Raw genomic sequence first — 13,251 nt, forward strand, 5'->3', positions numbered from 1 at the left:
TCAAATGGAGTAGTCTATCCTTTCAGCCCAAAATATAAGCTTATACTAATTTTTCTTTGTGTATTCACTACTATGTTTCACCTTAAGTAAGCTTAACTACAGGTGGATAAAAGTGAGCAGGAAGTTTTTACTTGTGATTCTCAAATTTTATTTCAAATCTCTGAATTTATTAGTAAGAATTTTTTAGATATGTGTAATGTTCAAGATTGTTTTTATTTTAAAACTATTTCAGTCATTATTTAAAATGTTAATTCATGTTATTCAAATGCTAAATATAATATTCCAGCCTTTTTATGTGCTATTCAAAAGATATACTTCTGCTAGGAATGGAAACCATTCACAACTTAGTTTTACTCCCCTATCTTCTTGGTTACCATACTTAATCTCCTCAGAAGTAAGTAGCATCACTTAAAGGTAATATAAATGTATGGTAACTATTTAAGCTACACTTAGCTAATGGATTGTATTTTTTTACAAGCCAATTTGTGTTTATCCTAAGATAATGTACTTACTTGAAAACATAATTGTTCACTGGTAGATTTGCTAACTATAAAATGTGTGTGTACATTTTTAAGCTAAATATAATCAATGGATTTCATAGGTATATGAAAATACAATAAAATCAATTAGGATCTACAGAGAGCTTTTAACTAGTATATATTTCAACCATTCAAGTTTCAATTTGTTAAATTTTTTATGGGCACATTCCAATATTACATGTAATATTAGAAGCTATGATTAGAAACAAGCCTGGGGGACTAGATGAATCATAGGGTTGCTAATAGGATATTAAGTCTTTTACGTCTACATAGTCATTTGGTTGAAATCTAGCCAGCATTAATAGAAAAGCATATTATAATCTGCCAAATTAAATGAGTATGTTATGAGGCCCCGTTCTGTTGAATAGAGGGCTACAGTTCCTTATGCTGACCAATGCAATCATCATAAGATCAAAGATAGTTCATTTTATACTCACTCATGACTATCAATAATTGCTCTCTGAAAAATCAATAACAGTCCTTAATTAGTATCTAGTGTGAGGACATTTTATGTGATGTCAATATCAGGGTTGAAGGAATTAGACATCTAAATATCCTGTATCATAAGGATATTTTCAGAGACGTATATTTTCTTTAAATGTCCTAACTACAATATGATAACAGAGCTAAAGCTCAAAATATAGTAAATAAAAAGAGAGAAGTGAAGTTATTAATCAAGTTACATGTCTCTTTAACATATTTCATGGTCTTAAATATAAAAAGTGACTACTTAATAGTCACTAGATCTGAAGCTAGTTCTGTGAGATAAAGGAAGTGATCTATACTAGAGTAACAATTGTACATGTTCATAAAAATTTATGGTTACAATTTAGAGATTTGCTGTAATATTTTTAATATAAAGCATGATTATAAAATTATTTTGATTTTATTTCAGATTGCTAAATTTGTTTTTTACCCATCCAGTCTTATGTCTGTGAGAGAGTTGTTTTAACATGCTCTTGGCATAAAGTATCAAATATGTTGAAAGATAAGCACTTTTTAATGTACTTCTAGGCATTAAGAATATGAACAGTTCTCTAATTCATTAATTTGCTAGCAATTCTCTTCTGATGAAGAAATTTGCCAGTGGCTGTGACCTCAGCTCATAACTGAAGTAATGTGATGGATTTCCATGAGCCATACATGGAAATTAGCTCCATTAATTCATAGTGGTTGTTTTCCAATTTGTTTTATACCCCAAAATACCTGGAAAATTTAAAATCATTCATTGACAGTAGTTGTTCAATAGGCAATAATTCTCAAATAGAAGTGGAGTTGTGGCACATATCAAAATTTGTTGAAAATGGGCATGTGATTATCTCACATGTCACTTCACCTTAGGGTATCACTATTTCTAGAACACGTCTTACATGGCTGGAACAGGAGCAAGAAAGAGAGATGGGGGAGGTGCTACACAGTTTTAAACAACCAGATCTCATGAGAACTCACACTCACTGTCATGATAACAGCACCAAGGTGATGGTGCTACACCATTCACGAAGAATCCACCCCCATGACCCAGTCACCTCCCACTAGGCCCCATCTCCAACAATGGGGATTACAATTCCACGAGAGGTGGGTGAGGACAAAGATCCAAACCCTATCACCTACTCATCCAAATCTGAAAACAGTAGATCTAGAATAGGTTCAGAACTGGCATGACTCTGATGCAGGTGGGAGTTTAAGGACCACATGACACTTGGAATTTAGGGACCATTCCAATAAATTATGAAAACACAATGTATTTTATTTACTTAAAGATTTGAGGAGGTAAGAGTAAGACACAATTCTTGCTCTTAAGAGTCATATATGGAAACTCATTAAAATAAAATGTAAGAAAGTATATACAATTGCTATACAAAAGGGGAGGAATGAAACCTCATTTATTTTGTTGTGGAGGTGTCAGAAGTCTCCTAAATAAGTGTCACGTGATGTGAATCCAGTTGATAAACAGGAGTCAGTGAAACAGAGTGAAGGGTAGGATATGGAGTCATTGCAATTAAGGAAGTGATGTGAGAAAAAGTACAGAGACTTTTGTAAAATAGGTAACACGTATTAGTTTTCTATTTCCTGTAACAAATTAGCAAAAATAAGTGACTTATAACAACATACATCTATTATCTCATGGTTTCCATGGGTTAGGAGGTTGGCATAGTACAGCTGAGAACTCTGCTTTTGGGTACTGCAAGGATTCAATATAAGTGTTGACTGACATGCATTCCTTTCTGAAGCTGGGAGTCCTTTTCCAAGCTCACACGGTTGTTGGAAGAATTCATTTCCTTGCAGTTGTAAGATTAAGGTCGCTGTTTTCTTATTGAAGATCTCCATTCCTTGTCATTTGAAACTTTCACAAGCCCTCTCTTAACAACATGGCAGCTTACTCCTTCAAAGCCCGTAGGAGAATCTCTTACTTGAGATAGATAATCGTGAGAATAACTGTGCCATCATATTCACAATAGAACGTAACCTAATTAGGAGAATGGTATCCCAACACCTCTGTCATATTTTCTTGGCTCTGCCCACACTCCAGGGGAGGGAATTGTACAAAGGCGGGCCTCATTAGGATTCATCTTAGAATGCTGCCTACCACAGAGCATCCAGGCATAGTAAGAAAAATAGCCATAGGTTTCATACCACAGGCTTCTGTTTGAAGGATGAATCCTTTATATAGAGGCAAATGTAAAGCAAAATAGAGCAGGAAATATTCTAGGACATTTTGATGCATAAAGGAAGAAGTTTATCTATATTATCATAATATTTAGGCATGAAATATTGCTTACAGTACTTACTGGCATTCTGATTAAGAAACTAAGTTAATTGTATTCCTCTACCCCAAGGAAGCACAGTGACTGGTTATTTGAATGTTTTTTGTAACATGTATTGTAAATGTTTCATTTCTTTTGAGTACTCAAATCACTAAAAATAAATAATATCACTCATTAATTAAATATGATTGTTCCATACCATGCTTGGCACTGTACTTAATCTAAGCTTATTATATTGACATTTTTCACATAGATGTACTATTAGCATTTTACATTTGCTGAGAGAATATGGAAAACATTTATGTCGTTTGCTGCAAAATCATTAGTGCAATGCAGTATAGATCGAAGGGGAGTGTTCAACAAAATGGATGTAAATAATTCAGAACGAACTTAATTAGAAAGAATGTCATTTTTTAAACAATAGTTTTTCATCAATGTTCTAATAAGCTATTAATAGCAAAACCTTTAAGCAACAAAATAGAATTTTACTAAAGAAGAACTATCACTTGGACAGTAGCCAGACCTAAAGAAAAAAAACCCTAGTATTTACTAGGTAAAAATGGGGAGAAGGTTTACCATCAATAACTCTAATGTCCAGCCTGTTCCAGAGTTGCTCCACTTAATTATATATGTATATTATAAAATAAAACTCTGAACTTTGATTTCTAGTGTTTAGGCTATTTCTTTGTCTCAACTGTAACAGATAATTACTCATCTTTTCACTAGGGTTGATTTTGAAGAAACTTCCAGGAATCATTTAAAAATAGGAGAATCTAGATTCTGTAGACTTTTATATGTGTATATTGAAAATGTTTAAATGCTGTATATACTGTGCTATGAATATGTTATATTTTCCTGTAGAAATAATACTCATTGATGGCCTTTTTAGGCCCTACTAGTTGGAACATTGGCTACTGAGGTGAAGTTCAACACTCTACTTCTTTTAAAAAATATATTTGGAAATGGATATAAGGAATAAATCACTTTACAAAAAAACACTCCTAACCTGCAATGTGAAGCACAGGTTTTACTTCATTGAATCCTTACAATCCCCCTGTGCTAAGAGTACTTTTATCACTCTTCTGCACTGATGAAGAGCCTGAAGCGCAGATCTGCCATTTTGTCTATTGCAAAATAAGAACTTCAGTCTAGGTCCATTTGACTTGAGAGCCTATGCCAAGTGCTTCCAAAACCCCATTCATTGGCTGAATAATTGCTCTGAATGAATTTTCAGAGTACCAAGATATTGACACTTCAGCCCTAGAGCTGCCAGACAGGGTTTGTGGTCTCTGAAGCCCTTGAGCTTGTTGCTTCTGGGCCAATTCAAATAGTGTGGAGAAATCTTGTCATTTTATAACACATTAAAATGTAGTTAAGGACAGTGCCAAGCTCAGAGAACACTATCATGAGTTGCACAGATCTGACATTGGACATTTGGAATTTAGATTCTAGTAGGAAAAGACATCACCTTCAAAAAGTAAACAAAAAATTCATCAGAAATGTACCAAAAATAGGTTGAACATGCAAGCTCAAATAAGAAGAAAGTACAATAAATTACATGATACATGAATGGTGTGAATAACATCATGAATGGTGTGAAATTACATGAATGATGTATGTCTTCATCTGCTTTACAGAGACTTTTCAGTGAAGGCTTTTTTTGAGAAGGTGCTGTTTGAACTGATAGGAGAAAAGCATGAAGGATCTAGTCATTTGAAAAATCTGAGGGAAGAGTGTGCTAATCCAATCGAATTATCAAGAGTAAAAACAAGCAGCGCACCATGTTGTTCGAAATTCAAGTATCCTGTTTTATAAATTGCATTAAGCTAATATATCCTAAAAATGCCTTTAAAATCAAAACTAGGTGCTTAACCCAGGAAAACCAAATGCCCCTTATTATTATTTATAAAGTAATGAATAATTTTGATGATTATTCCTGGTTACTGTGAGGTATTAGAGTGTTCCATTCTGCAGGGTAGATTTGAACACATTGCTCTAAATTTGTCTCTTGGTATATCTTATAACGGCTGAAGGTATTCAGTAGCCCCTGGATAGATATGCTTCATTGAAATTGGTTGATTAATAAAAATGGACAAACTTAATATCACTGTGACTTTTGAGGAATTAAAATTTATTGTTTTGGCCAATTATATTATTTAGTAAGTTCTCTCTACCATCTGGTACTAACATATTGGCATTTCTGGAGGATTCATTATGGCTTTGTTAATTTTTCTGGTTCTATGCACTTGAACTCTTGTAGCCAGAAATTATTTAACTGAGATTGTCAAGGCATGTCAGAAAAAATATTATACTTCAGGTTAAATTGGAATTTCAGATAAACAAATAATTATTGTCTAATATAAGCATGTCCCAAATTGCATATGACATACTTATGCTGCAGAATATTAATTGTTCTTGTATAACAAAAGAAATAAAATTATTAGTACATTTTAATTTTAAGACATGCACAGTAAAAGGACGCTTTGGGGATTTGTGATACATAATAATTACATTTGAAAAAGATGTCATGGAGAAAGTATAAATGCTATAGAAGACAAGGTCAATTAAGGCTTTTCTCTCAGAAAACTTAATTTTTTTCTATTTATCTAAGAGTTAAAATTTTAATTAAATTGCTTTTCTATGATGTTTAAATAATTCTTATGTGTATCTGGGTGTGGTAGCTCACACCTGTAATCCCAGAACTTTGGGAGGCTGAGGTGGGAGGATCACTTGAGGTCAGGAGTTCGAGACCAGCCTGGCCAACATAGCAAAAACCTGTCTCTAGTAAAAATACAAAAATTAGCTGGGCATGGTGGTGCACACCTGTAATCCCAGCTACTCAGAAGGCTGAGACAGAAGAATCACTTGAACCCGGGAGGCAGAGGTTGCAGTGAGCCAAGATCGCACCACTGCACTCCAGCCTGGGTGACAGAGCGAGACTCTGTCTCAAAACAAACAAACAAACAAACAAACAAACATCATTCCCATGTGTGATTAGGTTAAAATGACCACACCATATAGGAGTGTTTAGCCACATAAAAGGAAGAAATATACAATGTGTTACTTATTCAATTTTGGTTATTATCATTTTCTACATGAAAGTGTAGCAACACATATTTACCAATTTGCTAAGGCTGCCATAACGCAGTACTGCAAATGCAAACTGAGTGGCATAAACAATAAAAATGTATTGTCTCATATTTCTGGAGCCTAGAAGTCCAAGCATAAGGTGACGGCAGGGCTGGTTTCTTTTGATGGCTGTGAGGGAGAATCTGTTCTTTGCCTCTCCCCTGGCTTCTGGTGGTTTGCTGGTAATCTGTGGCATTCCTTGGCTTGCAGGAACATCACCATGATCTCTGCATTCATCTTCACATGATATTTTCTTTGTGGGTGTGTCTGTGTTACAAATTTCCCTTCTATAAGGACACTAGTCATATAAGCTGCTCACCCTGCTCCAGTATGACCTCAGCTTAACTAATCCTATCTGCAATGACCCTATTTCCAAATAAGGTAACATTCTGAGGTACTGTGGTTAGAACTTCAAAATATTTATTTGGGATTGGGATGAGGCATTCATGGGTGTTCAACCCATAACAACATGGCAGAAAAAAATGGACATGAAATTTCAAAATACTTAAGACCCTATCTTCAAATTTGGTTCTTCACTACCTGCGCTCCGTTTGGAAAATCTCTTAATTTCTTTTTCTTAGCTACATGATCTGTAAAATGGAGCTAATAATTTTAGCTTTGTTTACTTTGCAGGGATTTTGTGTTAACTCAAAAGAAATTGTGATTTTTTTTACATGTACTACCAAGTAAAATATAAATCAGCCATTTAGGATAAATTTGGAGCTAAATAAACTATTAGTCAAAAGATAACTGGTGAAGGCACACCATTAATTTTTAGTGTTTGAAATAAAACGTAGAAAATAACTTGGGAGTCACTCTTAACTACTCTGCATTTTATCAATCCAGTCAACAGAGAGACCTAATAGTGTCAGTTCAGCCCCTTTTCTCTGCCAGTATAACCACTCCCTTGTTTATGAAATTTATCTCTTAATAGGTTTTTAAATATGCATTATTAATCCTTTGTACCTGTCCTCATTCTTTTTTCAGTATAATATTATTAAGAACAATATGTGAACTTGGCCTTAGTTGTGCAAAGAAGAAAGTCCAGGAGGACCTCACCTTAATTAATTGTATCTACCATGACCCTATTTCTCACTTTCAAGAATTCTCCTTGATGTGCTTACAATCTATTGGTGAACACAGCAGACAAAACAGAAAAGAAATAGAAACCTTTTTTAATAATGTCTATTTAGTTTTCATATTCTGATTTTAAATAATGAAGAATAATATCAGGAGAAAAAACAGAAAATTAGGAGCCAATATTATTTGTGAATGAGATGCAGCAGAAAAAACGACAGCAAATTAATCTACCAGATTAATCTCTTACGGCCATGAATAATTTATTCCAATAATTCAACGATGGTTCATAATAAAAATATTTATATATTTCATTACTTTAACTTTTTAAATGAAAATTACTTAAATGATTATATTGAAGATACCAAAATACTAAATTCAGCACTATTTCTTATTGAAAAACAACCTTCTGTGAGCTAGATATATAATGAAAATATTTTTATATAAAATGTATGTACCTGACACTATCAGCAACATCATTTCTTATCCAGTAATTTTGAAATTCAAAGGCACAGAAAAGAATATTATAAATTGCAAGAGTATGGCAATCTACATTTGTATATACTTTTAGATTCACTATCTTTGAATATTTTACTACTTTTATTTCGTCTTTCTTTTTTCCTTTCAACTATTTGAGAGATATTTGACAGACAGGATACTAATTTATTCCTAAACACTTTATTACATGTTGCTTAAGTGATAGCATTCTCCTACATAGCCTTAATACAATGGTTATGCTCAGAAAATTTAGCAGTAAAAACATTATCTACTATAGACTCCATATTTAAATATCCTCATTTATCTCAATGGACTTTTTCCCTGTCTTTGATTGTACGTTGTATTTAACTGATGTGCTGTGCTAGTCTCCATCATAATAGAGCATTTTCCCCATTGTTGTTGTTGTCAATGACATTGAGTTTTTAACAAAAATCAGATAAGTTCTAGGACTTATCTCTTAATCTGAATTTGTCTGGCTAGTTTCAGGTTAAAATATTTGGCAGGAATTCTACTTAGATTATGTCTCGTGCATTGTCACGTTCAGGGTTGCACACTTGGAGACTTGGGAATATCACTGTGTTTCATTTTGTTAATATGTTTGGTCATTGTATTAGTTTTCTATTGCTGTGCAACAAATTATCAAAATATTAGTACCTTAAAACAATACAAATTTGTCTCACAATTTCTAAGAATCTGAAGTCTGACACATTTTAACTCAGCTCTCTGCTCAGGATCTCACATGGCTGAAATCAAAGCATCTGTCTGATGCATCTGGAGGCTTGGACTAGGGAAAAGTCAGCTTCCTCTTTTAACTTGGCAGAATCATTTTCTTGCAGCTGTATTACCACAGTCCCTATTTGCTTGCTAACTCTTGGCTAGATCACTGTCAGCTTCCAGATACTGCCGATAATTCCTTGCCACGTGGCTTCCATGGGCAATGCAGATGGATAGCTGCTGCTTCTGTCTCAGGCAAGCAGGAGCAAGTTTCTCTGTTTCCTCCCTCACCAAAAAGCCAGAGAAAACACTGTACTTTGAAAATCCTCACTTGATTAAGACAGGACAAATCAGGATAATTTCCTTTTTGCTATATAACATAACATAGTCATGGGAGTGATATTTCATTATATTCATAGGTTCTACTCACATGCAATGGGAAGTTACTTTACAGGTGGGAAGTTACTTTACAGACCTTTTATGCCAGAAAGTGACAACAATCAGATTTTACATTGTTTAAAAAAAGTGTGGGGGCAGGGGTGCGGGGCAGGTAGGAATTGGGGGTTGGGGACGACTTAGAATTACTTGGTCTTTGAAGGTCTTAAGGATTTACATAAAGCATTATTTGACCTTTGCCTTTTGTATGGGTAGTTATTTGATACATTGTGTTACTTCCAAGGAAATTGATTCCTTTAAGTGCTCAATCAGTTCTCCTGGGGTCAAGTATAATTGAAAAATATTTTAATTAAATATTTTCATTAAAAACATTTTATAAAATAAAATGTTATTAAAATGTTTATATAAAATATTTTGTATAAGCCTTAAAATGTGTCTGGGCCAGGTGCAGTGGCTCATGCCTGTAATCCCAGCACTTTGGGAGGCCATGGTGGGCAGATCACCTGAGGTCCCCTGACCAGGTTCGAGACCAGCCTGGCCAACATGGTGAAACCCCATCTCTACTAAAAATGCAAAAATTAGCTGGGCATGGTGGCACACGCCTGTAATCCCAGCTACTTGGGAGGCAGAGGCAGGAGAATCACTTGAACCCAGGAGGTGCAGGTTGCAGTGAGCCCAGATGGCGCCACTTCAGCCTGGGCGACAGAGCAAGACTCTGTCTCAAAAAAAAAAGAAAAAAAGAAAGTGTCTAAAATTTTGCTAAATATCCTTTATAATTCTATTGTTGCTTTGTTTTAATAACCTCCCTTTGTCATTTCTGATTTTGTATATGTATGTTCTGTATTTTTTAAATTATGTTATCTAGTTGCTTTGTTAAAAGTACAGCATTTTTATTCACTAATTACTGTTATATTTCTGTTTGCCTTTAACCTCTTAAATTGCTAATTTTGTCATTATAGTTTCCCTCCTGGAGTGTTAAATGACCTCTCCAGATTTTATACGGGTTTTAAGAAAAAGAATAGCAGTAATATTTTCCTATGTGTTCTTTAAGCAAAAAGTTCTCCTTGATCATATCAATTAAGTGCTGATCTGCTTTGTGTCATCTCTGTCTTTGAAACTAATACTTCACTTTTTAAATCCGCTTTTAAAAATTATATTTTATTCTTATAATTGTATAATCTTATATTTTTGTATATTGCCTTGGTGAGCATAATTGAATTGCTTGTTTCTTACCTTTTATTCTTTGAATGAACCTCAGTATTCAAAAATGATCTTTTAATATAATAGCTTTACAAATACTTTTAGTTTTTATTTTCATAGACAAGTGAGAATGATTTATATTTTTCTTATTATCTTTGTCTTATTTTAAACTAAAGACCATATTTACCTTAAGAAATTAGTTGAAGTTGATGACATTTTTTTCTTTGTTTAAAGGTATTTTCTACAACCTGATGATTTTGTTTTCTTTTTTTTACAAGTTAGAAAGAAATGACCTATAAGCCAATACTTGGATGTTCTTTAGTTTCTTGTTGCTGTTAGCACTTTTACCTATTTTGTTCACAATTTTTACTGTCCTATTTAAGTTGTCTCATTGATATGTCAATTTTGGTCATTGTCTTTTTTTTTTTTTTTTTTGAGACAGTGTCTTGTTCTATTGCTCAAGCTAGAGTGTAGTGACGTGAACATAGTTCACTGCATCCTTGACCTCCCGGGCTCAAAGGACCCGCTCACCTCAGCTTCCTGAGTAGCTGGGACTATAGGCCCGTGCCACCACACTTGGCTGATATTTTTTAGAAATGGTGTCTCGCTATGTTGCCTAAGCTGGTCTCCAACTCCTGGGCTCAAGCAACCCTCCCTCCTCGGCTTCCCAAACTGGTGGGATTACTGGTGTGAGCCACCTCGCCCAGCCAGTAATTGTCATTTTAAAATAAAACTACCTATTTAAACACGATTTCAGAAGTCTTCACATATATACACATATTGTATTTATATAAATTATCTTTTTAAAAATTTCTACTAATATTATTGAAATTTGCACATTGTTCAATTAGTACTGAAAGTAGAAAAACTAACATTATTTCTTTTAACAATTAAATTTTGTATTGATCTAGTAATTTTGCTTTAACTTTTCATTATTTTCTACTTTATTCCTTGGTTAACTTGTTCTTATGCTGAAAACAAAATGCAAGTCTTCAATTTGTTAATTTTTTCTCATCATTTTTGATTCATAAACAAATTTAAAGGAATGAAATACTTTACCCACACTCCAAAGTTTTGCTGTAGAGTATATGTTGGGCATTTAAAAATGTGTTAGTGATATCTGCATTTTTTTTCCTGAGCTCATTTGTGTGTGTGTGTGCACTTCCAATGCTTCTGTTTGGTTACTTAAAATTATTACTCTCTTTGCTATAATGTGACTTGAAATGTGTATATATTATTTACATTTAAATATTAATGATTCACTTTTCCCATACCCTTTGAAACATGCATATTTTTCTTATTCTATAAATTTGATAATGTAATTTTTAATATTTATGTTATTAATTTATTAAATATTTGCTTCCTTTACTCATAAAATATGAAAGTGATGTACTCAAGTTTTCTTCTAAAACTATTTTTCCCCTTTTCCTTGAATTCTTATGTTTTCCTTAATGAATTGTATTGCTCTCTTTCTACAGATAATCTAAAAAGGGCCAACTCCTGATACACAGTAAAAAGATGTATGATAATAACAACAATAGCAATAGTAATTTTCTTAGGAGATAATAACGATAGTCATGAGAGTTCCACCACTGACTGTGTGTGGTGTGGCATGATATGGGAAATAAGAAAAAAAGCATGAAGCACGAAAGGTGGGGCCGGAGTAGTATGATATTACTTCTGACATTAAGAGCAAGTAATAGTCTTGACATGTGTAGATTGCTTAATAATATTTTTTTATGGGAGTCCCACATATGGCTAAAAAGCTAAACATGTCTGCTGTTCAATTTCTATGTCAGTATCTTTTCTATCTTGCAAATGCCATCCAGGTTGAGGACAGAAAATAACAAATAAAAGAATATAAGCCACTATTAATAATATCCAGAAAATAAAATACTAAATATATGTATATATTTAGAAAATAAATATACTGAGGGTGTATTTTAGTCATTTCTTTTCTATGCATGTTCACATTCATGCTGATTTGTTGAGAACATATGATTAAACTGATTCTTTATTTTAGCATCCTTCTTTCCCCCAACCAATAACATATTTTAAAATGTTTCCCATGTCATTAAATCGTCTTATATTACATTATATAAATGGGTCTATAATGACCCTATAGGGCAAAGGCTGGCTAGGTGAATAATCCTAATTCTTCTTCCTGGCACAGAGGAAATTTCCCAGCCTAAAATATGTGCCTGTCTGATTTAAAAATCCTACACATACCATTAAGATCGTTTTGAGTAGTCAGAATAGCAATGATGAATCAGTAAATGCCAAGGTCAACAATGTAAACACATTGAATAAAACCCCATCTCTGTATCATGTTGATAATTGAAGTATTCTGATTTACTTCTATTACTTAAACAAAGAAACAGATAATGTGACCTGCAAACAAGCACTTCTTTGAATGCAGGCATTTCTGGGAAGCAGGAGATTTAGAAGGATTTAATTTGTGTTGTCACCATTGTCCTGTATCAGGAGAGTATTTGTGTTCTGGTGTTCAATTCAGAACCTCCCTACCCAGGCCTCACTGTTTTAACAATAGATAGGTACAGAGATATCAATGTGAAAAATCTCTGTATAGAATTATTGGGGTGAAAACTATTTTTCAGAAAATGAGCCAGTATACAGCTACAGTCCAGTGGATGGAATAAAAAACAAACAAAACATCTTAAATACCCACTTTATTCTCATGAAAAACGTGAATCCTTGTGTGCAATACATTTTTTTCCTAAATATCCTTCAACTAAAAGTCAAGGAACTGGCAAGTTAGCACTTCTGTGTGCTCTAGAGAAATGACCTTTGCAACCCCTTCGTTTTCTTTCCTCCTGTTTCACTCTTATTCTGTTTTCCAACTATAATTTTTTTCTTTTAGTTGGCATTCCATGCAAACCAATGTTGTTACCTTTGGTTATGATTTTATATTT

This window comes from Pongo abelii, chromosome 5, assembly GCF_028885655.2.
Source record: "Pongo abelii isolate AG06213 chromosome 5, NHGRI_mPonAbe1-v2.0_pri, whole genome shotgun sequence".
Lineage (NCBI taxonomy): Eukaryota > Metazoa > Chordata > Mammalia > Primates > Hominidae > Pongo > Pongo abelii.